Raw genomic sequence first — 20560 nt, 5'->3', positions numbered from 1 at the left:
ACTTTAAGAGGAGTACATACTCTGAACCCAAGTAATGTTTTTAGTACCAACTGTCACACACACACACACACACACACACACACGCACACACACACATGCGCGCACACACACACACACACACACACTCACAAGCACAGACATTTAACTATGTGGGTTTTGTGAATGTTACTCAAACTCTGTAAGCTTCAGTTTTCTCATTTGAAAGTGAGGAAAAAAATTTATAAGCAAGTTCCAAAATAGGATAAGAAAAACAACTCCAAGTACTTAGCAATTCCCTGAATGAAAGAGCATGCAGGTTGGACCAATAGGTTCTATAGCTGGTGACAGTACTAATTATCTCCACTCTGGATGATTGCTAAGTTGCCCTGTAGGTAGATAGCAACATTACTATTTTATGCACTGATGCCCAAGGTCATCTCTTTGCAAAAGTATTTAAAATAAATTTATACTTTGCAGATGATCAAGGCAATGAAATTGAAAATATGTAGGCACTTCCATTTATTATTCTTTTAATAAACAAAAGATGAAGAAGGAAGTTTATGTGCTATAGATGCAATGGGAAAATTATGTTTCTAAGATACTACGATTCTAAGATTCATGATATTATATGTTAGAATTGAAATGATGAAGAGCAGGCCTTCAATGATACTTAATCACTTAATCACTTTTTTCCAATCACATTTTAAAAATACTTCTACAACAATAATTGTAACAACAGCAGCTACATCACTGCTACAAATAGTACGACTACTAATATTAATGGTAGTTGATATATATTAAAATCTAGCTATATATGAAGCATCGTGCTATTTACTTTAGTTACATTGCTTCATTTAATCTTATGGTACTTTTTTATAATTGCTTCTTATAAAGATGAAGAAATGGAAGCAAAAGCCCAGAGCAAATGGCCCTAAATCACCCGGTAGTAATGCCAGAGTTATCAACTCCAGTCTTGTTAACTCCAGAGTCCAATTCTTAACAAATACGGTATAATGTCATGTTCTGGGAGGGATGAGAGTCTCTAACAAAAAACATATATATTTTATAAGATAATTGTATGTGTTTTCTATTCCTGCCATAAAAATTACCACCAACTTAGTGGCTTAAGACCTCACACATTTATTATCCTATAGTTCTGGATATAAGAAGCCCAATGCAGTTCTCACCAGGCTAAGACCAAGGTGTTGGCAGGGCTGCATTTCTTTCAGGAGACCCTAGCGGAGAATCTGTTCCCCTGCTCCTTCAGGTTTTACAGAGTTCAGTTTGATGTGGTTGTAACTTGGAGGTCCCAGATTCCTTGGTGGCGATCTCCTAGGGCTGCACTTAGATTCTAGAAGTCTTTCCTCCCCACTTGCACATAGCCACCTGCATTGCAGAGTGAGCAACAAGAGTCACTTTCTTCTCAGACTGCAGCTGAGAGTTTTTCCTCTTTTAAGGACTCACATGATTACACTGGTCCCACCTGAATAACTCACTGTATTCTCATATCCAGGTTGTAGGCCTGTAAGGTAATATATTCACAGGTGCTGGAATTGGGTGGACATCTTGTAGATTCATTATTCTGCCTACCACGAAAATCACTGAAGGTTGACTTTAAAGCACAACTTTGGGTATTCTTTCATTTAATATTATTATTATAATTAATCATCATCATCCTCATTATCATTAGACATGTCAAGTTCAGCCAAGAAATAATTAGCAGAACAAAAATATCTCATTATAATCAGCATTTACTGTGTGTGTGTGTCTGTGTGTGTGTGTGTGTGTGTGTGTGTGTGTGTGTGTGTGTGTGTTATAGAGGTGGTGAAGATGCAGTGGAGAGCAAGGCAAATATTTCCAAGGTAGTAGAGTCTGCATGAGTCCAGATTTAAATCTGTAGGAAGTATTTTAGAATTGTTTTAGTAGAATTTTTTTAACTTTTAAACTATTCTCCCCTTCTACCCCATCCACATATGTCCAAATTACCCAAGTTCATATGTGAGAAGGAAAACAAAATCTCATTTAGTAGACTGAAGAGAAGTTTTATTCGGGTCCCAAATTTCAAGGCAGATATATGCTGAGTTGATATTAGATTTTTTAGATTCCCTTTCTCTCTCTCTCTCTCTCCACCTCCTCTTCTCTCCTTCCTTCTCTCTCTTTATCTCCCCTCTCACCTTCCCTTTTCTTTCCCTCCCTTCTTTTTTTTCCACTGTTTTCTTTTTTTTTCTTTCTCTGCTTTTCATTATTTTTAACCCAAGTAAACAATCTATAAATGTATGAAATACTGGGAAAGTTAGTCCAAAGAAAAGTGATTACTATGCCTTTATCTTCCTATCCTATGGCTCAAACCACAGAAGACATTTTTTGTATATAAATACACTCAGCAATTACCCACCATATATGAACAACTATAAGTTAATTCTTCCAACACAAAATGGCAACACAAAACCATAAGAATGTCTTCCTGTCAGCACCTCTGCTGCCAAAGTTTTCCTGCCCATTACCCCCTCAGTTAGCTCTCCATTCTGAAAAACAGCTTAGGCACATGGTAAATATTCTTTCATATGGCGAAGTGTATAATTAGTTGTTCCAAAGTCCATGCCAATTATTTAAAGATCGTCAGAAATAAAAATCTTGATTCTTTTAAAAAAAGTTTATAGAAAATGCATTAATCTAATAGGCAATTTTGAGGATACTAACCCTTTGGTAGAATAGAGGTGAAGAGAGCATTGCCACTGAAACTCCCTTTGTCTATTGAATGGAGCACTGGGTGTTATGCGCAAACAATGAATCATGGTACACTACATCAAAACCTAATGATGTAATGTACGGTGATTAACGTAACATAATAAAATAAGGAAAAAAAAAAGAAACTCCCTTTGTCTTGGAAACAAAGGAGGATGAGTGCTTTATTTACATAGATACTGTAAGACAAACATCCAGCCTTTGTTGTTGTTATTATTGTTGTTATTGTTTTGTTTTGTAGATAACTCTAAGGTCTTTGACTTTGAAAACAGTCTTGCTATTCTATTTTCTTTACTCATACTAATACTAAAAATATCAGGCTGTCTTTAGATTGACCCCTGAGAAAGGAAGATAAATCACTTCACAAAGAGACCTTTTTTGACTGCTGACAACCCACCACATGGGACTAATTCAGGTTGAATATCCAAGACTTTGAGAAATCAATTGCTGACCTTTGATGATTGCATCACATAATTTGCCCTTATCCCCCATTTGAGAGTGTTGAGTAAGGTGAGAATTAGTTGTGTTGGGCATCTCTAGTTACAACTTGTATCGTATACCTGAGCATGAAAAATGGCTGCAGAGAGGAGCAACATAAGAAAATAGGATGCTTCTGTGACGGATTCAGACTTTCCTGCAATATGGTTAAAACTGATTCATTTCAGCCTGGAAGTCCTTGGAAATAACGAGGAAGGGAATTTCCCAGAGAAGAATGACCTACTCATAATTTGTGGGGTGGAGTTTATAGTCATATTAAAGGGGATGCAACTTCGCTTTTTACCTAAACTACTAAAGCAGATCATATCAACTTCAGCCTATAGAATTGAACAATGTTTGGACCTGTATCCACAGCCCTGACAGAATATTGATAATCAGGAATAGGGACAAATTCTTTGGAATCAGTTCTTACTTTTAGAAAACCTTAAAAATTTTTATAAAGTACATTTAAAGAAAACAGCCAGAAAGAGGTAACATTTTGGCAAAATCTTCTGGAGCATGGAAAATCCCAGTTCAGTTTTATCATACTTATCAGGCTGGGAACTTTCTGTATTGCTTAGTTAATAAGAGGGTGAGCTCTGGAATAAGACTGCCTGGGTTAGCATTTTGACCCTATCCTTTACTTGCTATACGAACTTAGATAAGTCACTTAACCTCTCTTCACCTTGGTTTCCTATCTATAATATGGAAAAAACAATACTACCAAACTCACATGTTTGTTGTGAGGTTTAATTTAGTTAATACATGTAAAGGCTTAGCTTAGTCCATGTCAGATGATCAATAATATTACCAAGTATATGATGACTCTCATTTATTTCTCCATAGAGAGGTGCTTTTGTTCAACAAATTCTAAACCCTTATGTGTCTCAATTCCACTAATTTCTACCATTCCTTTACTGATGAAATAGATAAATGAGGAAGCTAATAGGTAATGATATTATGTTATCATCTGTGGTCAAGGAAAAACAAAACAAAACAAAACCTGTCTCATTTCTGGCTCTAGGGAAGAGAAGTATAATTATTCCATATCAGGTAATAGAGATGCTCTAAAACCTGATTATAACACATGGACTTCAATTCCAGCAAATTATGACATTGCAATGTATTGTATAAATTGAGCATCTCATCCCACATCATAAGATTCTCTAATTTATTTCTAAGACCAAACTGTAACTTTATAAACATGCAAACAGAGTCAGCATCAACAGGAAGAATTTAAAGAGCTAAGACTTTTGAATAAGACTGCATGTCTCTAGGGGTCCAAAATAGGATTTTTTTTTTTTTTTTTTGGTTACTCTCAGAAAGATCATTGAGAAGGTTAAATGCTTAACTATATAGATTTTAAAGATATTGGCTCAGGCTCAGACCCTGAAATTCTAAAGCCTAAGCCTCTTTGTGGAAAAGAATAAGTGTAATATCTAGTATCATGAGAATCCTCCAGTATGACAGGATTTTTTAACCCTAAAATTGATATTTTTACCCTTTGAACAAGGGCCAATATATTATGGCAAGCAGTGGAAAAGTATTAACCATCATGTATAATAACAGCTCAGAAGCAAGACCTGAGAGAGTTTCAAGGGTGATCCTCCAATCCCAGGGGAAGATGCCTTTTAATACGGCTTGAACAGTCTACTGAGATAACAGAGAGGTGCCAGGTACCAGGTAGCAAAGAGAAAGAAGTTGTTATGAAATGTGAAGTCATTTGTATTCTGAGGATGAATAGTGCTTCAGAAGGGCCCAACAGTTTGGAGACTTAGTCTGGGATTTAAGAGTATCAAGAACCTTAGATTTGTGCAAGTTACTTTACTGCTCATCAAAGAGAAGATGCTTGCTTACGTACCAAGCTCAGAAGAGTAACTGAAGGTAACTGCTAAGGTAGTAGTGGATCAGGGAATATTTATAGAGCTGTTTCAGTAGCTAGAGACAAGAACTAAGTGGGACACTTTGAGTGATGTCCTAAATATCAGTCAATGGACATTTGCTTTGCATTTCCAAGGAAAATGCACTCTGAGTCAATGAGAAGTGGAAACCCTAAGTCGCCAAAATGACAGAGGGTGAGGAGAAAAGAGGAGTAAGTCCTCTGGAAATGTGTAAAAATGTGAGGAACCAGCCTAAAATGTGAAGAATCTTTATTATAACCCTATAAGATTCTTGAGGGATGGGGAGGAAGATAGATGTGGATTGTTCCTTACAAGGCCTAAAATGGGTAATTTTGGAAAAAATAATAGTTTAAATCATAAGCCTTCCTAAACTGTTATAGATGTAAGAAATGTGGACACATGTAAAATATATATCAGGATGACCTTAATTATTTATAGTGTAAAAAACATCAAGAATGCTTATGAAATAGTGATAAAATTTTGATTCTGAAACTCCCCAGCTCTCAACATAACAGATCAGGCTAGACAAAGGTCAACACCTACGATACATTTCGTAGTAATTGGTGAGACCTAGATTAGATTTGGGAAAAAAAAAAAAAAAAGAAGCATGTGGATGGTCAGTAGTACATGATATTATACATCACAAATGACAATTCTTTTTTTTTTTCTTTTTTTAGAGAGGGCAAGAGAAGGGGCAGGGAGCAGAGGGAGAGAGAGAGAGAGAGAATCTTAAGTAGGCTCCACACCCAGCACAGAGCCCTACTCGGGGATCAATCTCACAACCCTGAGATCATGACCTGAGCTGAAATAGAGAGTCAGATGCTTAACCGACTGAGCCACCCACGTGCCCCCCCCAAGTGACAATTCTTTATGTAATTTTATAATAGGCACCAAAGTTACCTTCTATTAACAACACTTTGTAGTATAGGTTCAAAAGTTCACCAGTAACACAGTTACATGATTTTAAGACTGGAATCACCTGACTGCATGGTGTGATCATGTAATGATGGTCACACAGAAGCAATGGATACACTCATAATTTAGTGCCTTAAAATTAAAGCATGCAGGAGCTGAGCATATTGAGAGAGTAATTCAGACTTCTTTCCACAACTGGTGGCATGAAGCAATAGCACCTGTAGGTTTTTTTAGAGCTTGCCTTTTTGGGAAGGGAGAGCAAGAAATAAGTTCTACCTGTTGCAGTAAATTCTTACCACTATTGAGGCTACCCAGTCACCTTCCCAAAGAGGAAATGTTTCCACTGAAGAGTGGAAGGAGGGACTGAAAAAAACCACAGGACTCTTGAATATTTAGGTTATGATCTAGAAACACTAAAATCCCCGAGGCTGTTTCATGAGGTGGGCTTAAATTGATACAAATTACTGGAGTCTCAGAACATCATACATTTCTATTCCTTTTTGTTAGTGAGGAAGAAATTCAAGAAAAACATGAATGTGTATTGTTTACTGAATAAGATTTAATGTCATAAAATATACCGATACACTGTGCGTCATGTTTGAAATACCCTAGTCCACCTGCTGAAGAGTCCATGGATGTCAGTGCAGGATTTAAGGAGCAGGAATTATCAAATATTTAAGCTTGAAGAAGACAAAGTAAAGAAAAAAATAACTTATTCAGTTGCATTCATTTGAAAGGACACTTATGGAATCTCAGAGGTATTTCTGGAATTTAATGTTTGGTCGGTTAAAGTAATTCAGGGCGTTATACAAAACTGGACTGGGCAGATTATAGAAAACATCAGCAAAACCTTCTTAAGACTGTCTCCTGGCAGCTAGAATCTGCATATATTCTTTAAGCTTGGATAAAATGTGTCAAAACAACACGTGAGTATAATAATAAAAAAAAAATCTTCTGTAACTATATTTCTTTATCCCATTAATTATAGAGGAAATCCTGTGATTTCCAGGTCTGATAGCACTACAGTAAATTTGTAAACTACTAGTCTCCACCTTTGCGCAAGCCCCAGCCCTGCATCCGTGTCTGTTACTGGGACTCACTAAACCGCTTGAATCAGGAGGAAGAATGCTGTCATGAGATAACAACTTTAGCACAAAGCAAATCTGAAGTCACTTCTTCCATTGTGACTTTAACTGGGTTGCTCTGAGAAAAGCCCTTCAATCTATCTTTCATCTCCTCATATGAAAAGCACAGCATCATTACCCCTCTGGGTCAAATGATTATGTTTGGTGTCAAAATTAAAAATGAGATTGGGACGCCTGGGTGGCTCATTTGGTTGAGCCTTCAGCTCAGGTCATGATCTCAGGGTCCTGGGATTGAGCCCCAGGTGGGGCTCTCTGCTCAGCAGGGAGTCTGCTTCTCCCTCTGCCCCTCCCCGTGCTTGTGTTCTCCTGCCTCTCAAATAATTAATTAATTAAAAAAATCTTTTAAAATGAGATAAATTTATAAATAAAAGATAATATGAAAATCAACAAACAGATCAATAGTGTTTATTAGAAATTTAAAAATAAACCCCTACTTGTACTGTATTTATGATTTTTGAAGACACTAGAGCAATCCAATGGGAGAAAGGATTTTCATCAAATGATACTGGAATAAATGGTTATTTTGTGGGGGAAAAAAAATCTATTCCAACCTCACACTATACACAAAAGTTAAAGATGCATCACAAACTTAACCCTGAAGCTAAAACTGTAAAGCTTTTAGAGGAAAATACTGGGGAATAGTTTCATGATTTGAGGCTAGGGAAAATAAACATTTTTTTTTAACTATATAAGGGCAAATACAAATTAAAAATGAGAGGTTTAATTCTTCCTGTTGAAAATAAGGGAAGAGACTCCTCTTCCCCCTTTCTCTTAGAGCATATACTTTAAAAATTTATAATTGTAAGTTATTTTGCCACCCTTCAATATGTATATAAATCTTTTTAAAGGCTAAATAACCCTCTGGTTAGCATTAAGATGGAGGAACGTCTGTCTGAAGGACCTGGGGAGCCATCAATTTGAAATATAAACATCAAGGAAGATAGCTCCACATTTCTCAGTTTCTGTGGGAAAGTAGGAACCTAACTTTGGTGGATGTGTAGCTCCAAATTACAAAACTACGTCTTGTCATAAAGATATGAGAAAGGTTTTTCTTCCTTTAGATAAAGCCAATTAGCTATAACAAATAGTTATCCCAATTATCCAGTAAATTTCAGATGAACTACATGTGACAAACGGTTCCGTCAAGCCCTCTTATTTGAGGATTAGTTATTGTTTATTTTAAAACTTGTATGTGGGTTTTGTCTGCTTGGCTATATAAAAGGGTAACCTTTCTTTCTGTCTTGCAACACTTAGTGGATTGCTTGTAAGGTACATCACATTCTGATTTAAGGTATATTCAATAATAAAAGTGTTATTTTTTTCTTTTCTACTTTTATGGAGAGGTTTTCTGGATTGGAAGGAAATTTTAACAGTATTTCCCCAACAATCTGGTAATAAGGACAGTTCCTGTGATGAGAAGATCAACTAAAGGTTGGTGGCCACACACCAGTCAGTTACCCTATATTATAAAAAATCTTCCTTGTAGCTCTCTTCTCTTTGGAATACCAACTGGATCCCAAATTTGAGATTTTACTATTGAATAAGCATGTATAATTCAGGCTTCAAAATCCTAACAGGACCTCTAAAACTAATGATGTAATGTATGGGGATTAACATAACAATAAAAAAATTAAAAAAAAAATCCTAACAGGACCATTATATGGTTGGAAAATTTGGGAAGCCAGAAGTGTTGCATACAGATCTTTCCCTTAAGGCTAATATCTTTCTTTCACATCTGGAATGAGTAAATGGCAATGTAGTCTTGCAGTGCTGGGGTCAGTTCTTTTAATTTGGATTAATTAACATTGTTGAGGTCTCATTCCAAGCAAATGGTTACTAATATTTATGGGATAAATATCAATCTAAGAGAAAAAAAATTAAGACTGGCTTGAAAATCTAGAAGAAAAGAATGAGGAAAAAGTGAAGGAGAAAATGCAGAATTGAAGGCATTTTCTCTTTCACAGAGCCTTCCTCCTCTCTTCTTTTGTCTGCTGTTCTTGGTCCCTCTGCACCTCCTGCATGTTTTATCACTTCCTCCTGGAAACTGACTCTGGATAAGGGGCAGGTGACGATATTTTAGATGGGTGGTTCCCTTCATTAGTGGATTTCCCTTTAAGAGGGATGAGGGAGGAGCACCTGGGTGACTCAGTCGGTTAAGCATCCAACTCTTGATTTTGGCTTGGCTCATGATCTCAGGGTTGAGGGACTGAGCCCCACTTTGGGCTCTGCACTTGGGGTGGGGTTGCTTGAGATTCTCTCTCTCCCTCTCCCTCTACTCCTTCTTCAACTTGCTCTCCCTCTGTCTCAAATAAATAAAACAATTCTTAAAAAAAAAAAAAAGATGGGTGAGGGCACAATTTCTTTAGCTGGTAATGAATTACCTGCCCTGTTTGAGGACACAGGTTTGTGTGCCTTGTGGCCTAGCCTTGAGTCACCTCATGTCTTATCCCAAATTCCAACTCTAAGGGTTCCTTCTCATACACATACCATATAGCTGGGAGAGCACACATGATAAAGAGACAAGCTAGAGAATAATTCAGAACTTCTATTTAAAAAAACAAAAAACAAAAAACAAACTCTTCCTCTATGAAGACGGAGATTGGCTGCAGTGATCACTTGGAAAATGACAAGCTGTTAAGCTGATGAATTGTCAACTTGGGAAGGAAACCAGTGTGTCATACACTTTACCTTCTTCTTATCTCACTATGAGGGAAACGAGCCCTTCCTTTGTGGATGGCTAGCAAAGCTGAAGCCAGTGAAGAATCCCAGGACTCCCCTGCTATCCACATGCCTTCCTTGCCAGCTGATTGTGCTCATGTAAACACTCCTTTTCGTTGGGCCCAGAAGTTTGCGAAATACCCACACGCATATATTCGCCTTACAACCCCACCCAAGAAGACGTTCCCTGGCTACCATAACCAGAAGACTTTGCTTCTTTGATGGAGCAAATATGTCAGCATTCAGATTAGCACACCGAAGGGTATTGTGGCCAAGGAAGCCAGCTATCTACCACTGCTCCTCCCCACAACCACAGAAAAGCAAGGGACATTAGAGACCCACAGAGAGGGGCTGCCAACAGCAATACTTGAAGGCTTTCTGCGAAGAGCGAGTGGAGAGAAGTTGCTGAGGGCATACCCAGAAGTCAGGTGAGTTCCCCAATTGATTTCCATCAAAAGATTCATTGAGGTTTCTCAAAGTTCATTGGCATAAAACTTGGGGGGGATGCAGATCGAAATCCCACTCTAGTCTTAGGATCCTAAGTTGGCCTGGGCATTCTTGTTGATTATCCAATCCTAAATTAAAGAGGAGGATTATAGAATGGCTGGGACAGACTATTGCTCAAATCTTAGCTGCATGTAATAAGTTTTAAACAAACTAGAGAGAGACAATGAAAAAATGAAATACTGCTATGTTGGCTGCCCAGTTGTAACTCTTAATAAAAGGACTAGTCTCAATTTTGGCAAACATAAAGGGAAGAAAGGACTAAAGGAAACTATGTCATAGTGCAAGAAGCCTGGACACTGAAAGAGGATCTGTAGAGATTCTGATGTATGCAGCAGTTGCAGGAACAAAAGAACCAAGAAATCCTAGGACCAAACCCACAGCCAAGAAATACTTTGCCAACGGCTCAAAGTTGACAGATTGAGGAAATTTCAGAGGTGGGAACTAGTAAACCATACATGTCGGTCTTGTTTCCTGAGGCGAATCTGTCCTTGCCTTTTTGGATAGATCCCGGTGCTACATACTCTGCAATTTCCTCAGAAATTTCTTTCTTTCCATTTGGTGATAGATCAATACAGGTTTTGAGTGTCTTGGTTCAGCCCTCTAGTTCGTCATTTTCCTTCTTGGTTTCCACACAGATAGGTTCTCTACTAAGGAACACACATTCTTTTTTCTCCTGAATATCTTGTAAATCTAATGGGGAGAGAAGTGTTGTGCAATTAATTTCAGGGCTGCTTCTGTGCTCCATATGCAGTATTTATGGGGCATATTGAGAAAAAATCAGCTGATTTCGTCACAATGCAACTTCTGAGAGAAGAGTGGTGTTGTAGAGACTGGTAGCCTCATACTGTACTGGGAAAGCACCCCAATCTGAAAAAAACTGAAGTACTACTTTTGGCCCTAGGAAGCAATAACACTGATATAATTTGATGTAGAGAACCAATGAAAATAGTTTACTGGAAAAATAAGCCATGGCCATATGTAAAACAATATGGTCTAGAGCTTAATTACAAGGTCAATTAAGTAAATTAAATTATAAATAGTATATCTATATACATAGAATATATAAATAATATATAATATAAATTAAATTACAAATATAATAAATATAAATAAATAATTATAATAAAAATGGTTATAAATGAACTTTTAAAAAAACTAATTTGAAAAATGGGGCACTCACCCTGTAATTCTCCCATACTTCCAGTAAAGAAGGAAGGTAAATTTGATAAAATGGTCAACCACTATATAGCTTTGTACAGAATTGTAGCCATTAATCTCTGTAGTTCCTAACCCTGCAATGATTCTGATTTCTGATTTGCGTACTACTGTCTGCAATATTTTTCTCTGTAATTGATCTATGGTTTTCCATTTCTTTATTTCCTCCCTTCCCCTTCTTTCCTCCCTCCATTCCTCCCTTCTTCCTTTCTATAGATGAGTTCTGTACTCTGCTCTTGTTTATGTAGGAGTCCAGTATTTATGGCAAAAAAAAAATCCTCAAGGATTTCAGGACTCTTACTTTTTTCTGTCATCATGGAAGGAAGGAAGAAAGGAAGGAGGGAAGCAAAGAAGGAAGAAAGAAAGAAGAAATAAAGAAAGAAAGCTTAGAAACATCTGTCTCACCAGAGGGATTTATGATTATTCAAAATACATAATTTGCTGATAGCCTCTGAAACTAGAAAGTGATACAAAATTGGCACTTTGGCTTTGTTACAGTCCTTTGCTTCACAGGAACATATATATGTTCTGTGTGAGACCAATCAACATCTCACTGGAAATGAGTACTTTTGTGGAAAAGTTTTAGTAACTCATTATATAATTCCTGAAGTCCTATGAATTGTCTGGTGCTGTCAGTGTAATCAATCATTGGAAGTCTTAGATTTTGACCATGGTAGGGCATTGAATTAATACTTTCTGAACTTTGGTAAAATGCTGATAATAAGAATCAACTGAATAGCTTATAAACAAACAAGCAAACAAGCAAGATTAGGGTCCTGAGTTCCACCCCCAGAAAGTCTGACTGAGTAGCTCTATTATTTATAAGGGATTCTTTAGTTTTTAGACATTTCCCAGTGACTCTAGTGATCAGTTTGGCGAATCACTAATATTTTTATATAGTCCTAATGTTATATAACTCAAATGTCTGGAAATATGCTCATTTCCCCCAGACTATAATTCCCTGAGTTTGTGGAGTATGTGTTACTCATTTAATTATATTAACATTGAAATAATGTCAGGTACATGCAATTAAAATTTTGTAAAACTCAGTGAGGACATGAATTATTTTACTGATTTAGAGAGTGCTGTTTGTTGAGCATTTCTCTCTTGCTCATGCTAGTTTAGAACACATTGAAATATGGACACAGGATGGAGATTAAAGCATTACCTCTGTTACTGATAAAGCCATTGGAAGATGAGGTTTGGTCTGTGGTAAGTAGGCTTGTAAATACTTCATCATTAAATCATACATAATTACTTACATAGCTACTCAAATAGCTGGACCCTTGCAGGACTCATCTAAAAAGGCAGAGTATTAAAGTGTATAGCAGAAAGTAAATCTGCAGGTTGGCACACCTCAAAATGAATATGGAAGCAGTCAAACTGGACAGTTCTGCTGCCAGTTCCTTCCAAGTTCACCCATTACATTAGTCACCTTTTATATGCAAGGAGGAATGAGTAAGAGGTAGCAAGAGAAGCCAAGAGTCCTAATTTCCATAGAAAAGCATCCTCTTATGAAAACATCAGCACAGATGACAGAATGGGCTGAGAAGAAAAAAAAACAAAACAACAACAACTAGTAAGTTGCAAAGTCAAAATCAATTCTGGTGTTTTGCTTTCCAGCCCAATATTTTTTTTTTTTCCAAAAACAAATCTAGCAGAGAGAGTCATGCAACTGACAGTTTCAATCCCTATTTTCTCATTATCTAGTTCATTTTTTAATAATTGGTATTAAGCTTCTACTTTGGGTCAGAACATGTTTTGAGGGGGGGAAACAGTGAATACCACTCATGTAACACACAATCTAGAGTTACAAAATAAATAATTATGGCACACTTTAGTAAATACAATGATTGAGATACTTGTCGGTTGTTACTGGAAAGGAGAGTAAGGGTACTCTGCCTACCAGGAGACCAGGCAAAGATCATGAAAGAAATGATTCCTGAGCTCAGTCCCGGATGATGATTGGGAGAGCTAATGCAGGTGTGGAGAACTGGCCGTTCCAAGCATGGAAAAAGAGTGGAAACAGAGAAGAAATAATGACTTTGAGATGTATGGGAAATTGTGGGTAATTTGTTGTGTCACTGTAATACTAAGTACATGGCAGGGGAGTGGAACAATCAGACTAGATGACTCAGCTATGGTCGGATTATGAAAGGTTTTAGTGGTCCAAGGTTAGAAGTTTAGAAATTACCTTCTAGGTGATTCAGAGCCTGAATGAGTTAGAATTCTTTTGACCGCAAATAAAAGAACACAACTAAAAATAATCCAGTTCAGTAAAGGAAATGTATTAGCTTACATAATTTTGAAATTCAGTGGTGGATTTTTAGAGGCTTATATTGTTATCAAGTCAGATATAATGGCAAGAGCTCAAGCAGCATTTTAAGCTCCTGAGGTATTAAAGATATAATATCAAAATAATAGGAAGAGCCTGAATTCTTGACATTTTGAGCCATTATATCAGCCTGGACTATTTATGCTTGGGCTGCTATTCAAGAAGGAATGAACTCTTATCTTTTAAACAATTAAATATGTTAATTTGGGGGTGCCTGGGTGGCTTAGTCCTTGGGCATCTGCCTTCGGCTCAGGTCATGATCCCAGGGTCCTGGGATCGAGCCCCACATCGGGCTCCCTGCTCCGCGGGAAGCCTGCTTCTCCCTCTCCCACTCCCCCTGCTTGTGTTCCTTCTCTGGCTTTGTCTCTCTCTGTCAAGTAAATAAATAAAACCTTTTAAAAAAATGTTAATTTGGCTTCTGTTGCAGCAGCAGAATCTGTACTTAAATTTATAATTGCACACTGAAACTTCAACTATATTCGTCTCTTCAGTGATGACATCAGACAAGCGAGACGTTGGCCCAAACACATGTACCTAATTACTTAAATTTATTATGACAACTTCAGAAGGAAGTAAAACTTGTCTGCAGTACTTAAGAATTTTCCTAAAGTTCAGGCTCTGTTTATTCATTTCTACTGAAAATCTGAGGTCATTCTATTATGAACTCATCTTTTGCCATCATGTGATTTCCTTTTAAATCTCTCCCCAGCCTCCCCGAAGCCAAAGTTAGTTCCCTCCTCTTTGATAATTAACTCCATTTCCAGGTGACTTTCTTATTGTTTTTCACTTTTATTTTTCCTTTTTGATGAGTATTTCCCATCAATTTCTCATCTGACCAACTTTTATGGAACTATCACAATATTTCTGACAAATAGGTATTGAATAAATTGTTTTGAATCAATTTATTAATACCCTCCTTCTTACCTTTAACCAACTCTCTTTAAGATATAAGTTATACAAATAGCTTTGAGACTTAAAAAAATGAAACAAAGGTCTTTTCTATCATTGTAGAAAAATAATTAAGTGAAAACCTGTTGGCAACTATATTATTCATGCAAAGTGCAAGTAGTGGGAAGAGCATGAGGTCAAAATGACAATAATTTGTATAATATTTATGGTAGTAAAAGCAAACAAAGAAAATTTTAATTGCTTGGAATATGGGTTATAAATTAGGTTTTGATTAGATCTTCTAAAAGCAACTCTACAATTCGGTCCTGTCCCCTAGGCAATGAGGTGTTCTTGTAGTTTTTGCTGTTATATCGATATCCAAATAATCAGTCAATTATTTGACAAATATGAAAACAAAACATGAGAAGTCATAGCAACCTAGATTAGAAAAATACTCCACTACAAAATGTCCTCAGTCACTTAATGCAGTTGGAGACATAGTATAAGAGTAGAAAACTGTCTAATTTTATAGAGGAAATGGGTTGGGAATATCCATAAGCAGTCCTGTGAATAGAAGAGTAGATAAGAGCAGGGACCTTTACTTTTATTTATTTATTTATTTATTTTAAAGATTTTATTTATTTACTTATTTGATAGAGAGAGCATGAGCCTGGGGGGAGGGGCGGAAGGAGAGGGAGAAGCAGGCTCCCCGCTGAGCAAGGATCCTGATGTGGGGCTTGATCCTGGGACTCTGGGATCATGACTTGAGCCAAAGACAGACAAAGAGCAGGGACCTTTTACCCACTGCCATGCTGTCATCTCTGGGCATATAGCAGGGGTTATATTAAGTAAAAGCTTAATAAAATTTTATTAAATAAATGATTCTTACTTGACCCCTTATACACCTAAAATTTAGTCTCTTGAAAAGAATAATTTTAAAATGATCATTTCCAGTTACCCCAACTTTGTTAACATGTGGCATATAAAATGGTATGCCAATTAATCCCCAATAATATGCTTAAAATTTCTGAAATTGAATATTTCTGTTTTACTAATATTCTATAGTTTTTTAAAATTACATCCTACTTTGTTTTATTAGGTATTATTAGGCTCATGGGGAAAGATATTAATGTGGGTGTTCACTTTTACTTTGTATAAAAGCTCATTAAGATTCTAAAAGACAATTAAAAAATTAGGATCTTTTTCCTCTTGTCACACAGTTTCCTTCTCAATAATGAGTATATAGTATCATTCTTGAAAGGTATTTTATTTAGCTAACTTGAAGCAATGCAACACTAAAATATTATCAATTATAATAATTTAATAAAGCCTATTTATATTCTTGATACAAATCTATGTGGTATTTTAATATTTTAAATGAATATTGAATTTTTCAAGACTGTTAGAAAAATAGCATATCCATACATCAACCAAAAAGTTAAATATTTCATCAGGTATTGTATTCTTTAGTTATATATTTTCAAAGAGAATATGCATTTTATTGCTGTGTATTTCAAAAGCTTGGGTTAGTTTGTCTGTTTATATGCTACAAAAGGTTAAATATTGACAGTTCAAAGGCAGAAATCCCTATCTGCTGTGTCATATTAAGTTGCATCCTATTTGGCAAAATGGCCCAATTTAATGCAACAGGAGAGCTGCAACTTGAAATCCCTTCATTCCAATAGCCTGCGTTACCCAGGAAAATGGGAAAGAATAAATTTGGGGTGGTATTTTTCAGTTCTCTGTTGTAAAGTAAACTATGATGTTCAAGGAACCCACTGATTTTAAAAATTAAAATCAAAGGAAGGTGTCCAGAAGATCTTGCTTGGCTTTGTGTACCTAAAATATTTTAGGATCCGAGAATCCTCCTATACTGTTTGAGTTGGCAGGAGACCAGGCTTGAATCTATCAGAATTTCTTGTCACACCGCTCAGCACGTATTGCACAGGGCATGCTATAACCTCTGGGGAATAATTACTCTCCAAACGGTTAGCAAAACTGAGCTAGGATGCTGACGGGCAGGCCTCACACTTAGCTAAACTGTATTGGCAGTGCTGTCCAGAGAATAAGCAATGTTTCAAGAACAATTCAAAGGTAATATAAGAGGAAATGTAACTGAGCGTAGCTTACTAATAGTTGGGGCTACTTTGTAATGGCTAGTGTCAGTAAACTGTTGGAAATTCACTCTGAACTAATTTTATCCAGCTTTGTAAGTAATCTCCCTTCCAGCAAGTTGGAAGAAAACTATTTAGGAAATCATTTTGAGGTATTTTAGTACTCTTCACAAGCAATTTATTACTGTTTTCTCTATCATAACTCCCTAGAAGTGTAACCAGCTAGCTTTGAATGAGATGTCCTAGTATAGCAATATTTCACCTATCCAGAGATCTCCGGCCCATGAGATACTGTCAAAAAACCAGAAGAAAAGAAGAATCCTCTGAATCACTAAAATACATGTATGTAAAAAATAAGTGTTTGCATATACTTATGTATGTAAAAATATTCTTATACCATCATTGCCTAATATCAAACATTTGATACATAGACCACCATCCCACATGTTCAAACTCTGCCACAGCTCCAATCTAGGCCTAACAAATGTCTGATGACACTTCTACTTCCTAGGGATGCTTCCTAATGGAAGAATGGGTTAGCTAATAGATATAAGGATTTGATTCTTTTGTCAATTATGTCATTTATGTTCGTTTTTAGTGATACATAATTCAGATTTATATGAACTTGAATCTATTTGGATGATAAGTTTTAAATCATCTCATGTATTTTGATTGGCAAAAATCTTCCTTTTTTTATGATTGGCAATAATACAGCATCAGGTCAGTTCTAACTTAAATCTTTTCAAAGGCTTGGGTCATGTTGTAGAGGGTATGCACATTACACTGGAGAGCAATTATTCTCTTAATAAGGTGAATTAACCAAAATTCAATGCCACCTTGAGAGACTGAAGTTATTTATGTGACCATCCTTGGCAACAACTTTTAATTTCTCCACAGCTGTCTTCCAATGTCAATAATGTTGCTAATCATAACAGTGACCCTTAAGAATCATGAAACCTTTGGATTTGTTTATCAATCACAAGAAGAGTGTGAATATTTTAAATAAATAATGTTATCACTTTAAGGGTTTTTTTGTTTGTTTGTTTTTGCCTTTGACTATTAATTGGCTAAACCTATTGTGGAAGAATGACATATTAGATCACTTTTTTAAATAATGCCATGAAATTAAAATAATTTCAATGTACTATAGTAGCAAAAAGATTTAACAGTTGAACAGTGCCCTTAAAAATACTTTCATTGGGGTGCCTGGCTGGCTCAGTCAGTATAGCGTGTGACTCTTGAACTCAGGGTGGTGAGTTCGAACCCCATGTAGGGTGTAGAGATTACTTAAAAATAAAATCTTGAAAAAAAAACCCTTTCACTTATATAATATTTTATCATTTATAACTCAGATTTGGTAGAAGTTATAGATTGATAAATACATGGGGAAAGTAGACAAATTGGTTAAATGAATTGCCAATATCATATAGCTATAACATAATTAAGCAGGAAGTAGAATTCAGGTCTCCAGTACTCAAAGGGATACATTTTTGTGACCATAACAACTAATCCACTCGTCTTCAAGTAAGGTTTTAAGCAGATGACTGAAGGTCAGATAGATCTTTCCACCCACTGTGAAGCAAATATCTAGATAACCTATTTCAGTATCCAAATACCAGTTGTCAGTTGGTGCCAGAAGGAAGAATGAACAACCTTTTGATGGCCACATACCCAAGAAGTGGCAACCCAAGAATGCAGAACTATTTCTAATAAAAAAGTGCAGTATTTCCTAGAATCTTTCTTCCCTAGAGATAAAGGTTTGTGAGTTTGTAAGCATCTTATGAAGATGATACTGATACCCATAAGTCCACTTTAAGGGTAACTTCAGTAGCCTAATTGGTAAGTCTGATGTACTATGATTAGTTTCCAGAATGACCTTAATTCTAGAGAGCTCAAGCTAAATAAAAAATTCTGCAACCAAGTCAGCCCAGGATAAAAAAGAAAATGAAAAGTGGTCAATTACTTGAGTGAAATGGAACTGTTAAGAGAGCAATCTAGCCTCTTTTAGAAGGGAGGAAAGGATGTAATGAACTTGGAGGGTATGGAAGTGCCAGCATTAATGTTCAGAAATTAGAGATTTTGAGATACATGCTTCCATTTTCTGGCAACTGTAAGACTTTATGGTCATATTTATTTTTTTAATATCATCAATAAAATCTAAAGATAAAATGACTCCATTAACAATAATAGGACTCCACAGCACCAAATATTCATTTTCCTACTTAGTAACATGAAGGATAAAGCAGCTATGTATCAATATAAAAGTCAGAAAAATAAGGAAACAACACATGGAAAGAAAATAATTTATAAATACATATTTTCTGGCACTGTTTAACTTAGTAATCTGAATAAATTAGTGAGGGTTTAGACAGCTCTTTTTTTTTTTTTAAAGATTTTATTTATTTATTTATTAGAGAGTGAGTGAGAGAGAAACAGCGTGAGAGGGGAGAGGGTCAGAGGGAGAAGCAGGCTTCCTGCTGAGCCGGGAGCCCGATGTGGGACTCGATCCCAGGACTCCGGGATCATGACCTGAGCCGAAAGCAGTCGCTTAACCAACTGAGCCACCCAGGCACCCTAGACAGCTCTTTAAAAGTCATTGAATATTAATATCACTTTCACAATATGTCATGGAGCAGTTGAAACTGATCCGTCTTATATGGAAGCTCTGATTTCATGGAGTCTGAACCATGGGAGAAGTTCCTGATAAATTCTTTGATGTGTCTAATTGCCTATCACAGGGGCAATAAAGAAAAAAAAAACTGTATATATACTTTACAAAGATTTGGGGAAATGATTTACAATGACATGACATTTTTATTCAGATCGCATAAATAAATTTTTAAATGCATTTTGTGATTTCTTCTGTAGTATAGAAAATAAATGACCAAAGTCAGACATCAAATGAGTGAAATAAATATAAAATCAGGAATGTTTAGTATACTTAATACAGAACCAAGTGGGGAAAGAGACCCAGCTGTATGCAAGAGCTAACTTCATCTGTGTAATACACACACACACACACACACACACACACATGAAATCTACTAACTAGACTTAACATATAGGATTTAGGTAGTAACTTTCTATTTTATTCTAATAATGTATTAACAGTAAATCTAGGACACATAAATTCTGCTTTACTAATTTATTAATTTATTTAAGGTGGGCATCTACCCTCAGCTCTCTGTTCCTTGTCCTCATTACCAGAGGTAGAACAATAACAAAAGAATAATCACCACCCCATTTTCTTCTTCTTTCCCTCCTCCTACTCTTCCTCCTTCTCCTTCATCATCCTCCTCCTTCCCTGCTCTTCCTCCTTCTACTCTTCTATTGTCTTAACCCTTACCTTCTCTGCTATCATTATCTCTTAGACATGTATTCAGTAAGTTACACTTTAAAAAGACTTTCACATAATATGCATGATTACTAATGTATTAAATATAAAAGAGAATGGGGTGCATGAGTATTTTCTGGCTATAAAGAAGATAAACAATGGAGAAATTGATAGCAATCCTTATATAAACTATCTGAAAATAAACCATCTACTGACACAGAGAACATGTTGCCAAGTCCTTCGTAAGAGTTGCAACCACAACAATAAAGATACATGTACATTCACTC

Source organism: Halichoerus grypus, chromosome 11, assembly GCF_964656455.1.
Source record: "Halichoerus grypus chromosome 11, mHalGry1.hap1.1, whole genome shotgun sequence".
Classification (NCBI taxonomy): Eukaryota; Metazoa; Chordata; class Mammalia; order Carnivora; family Phocidae; genus Halichoerus; species Halichoerus grypus.
Note: the sequence above shows the minus strand (reverse complement) of the source record.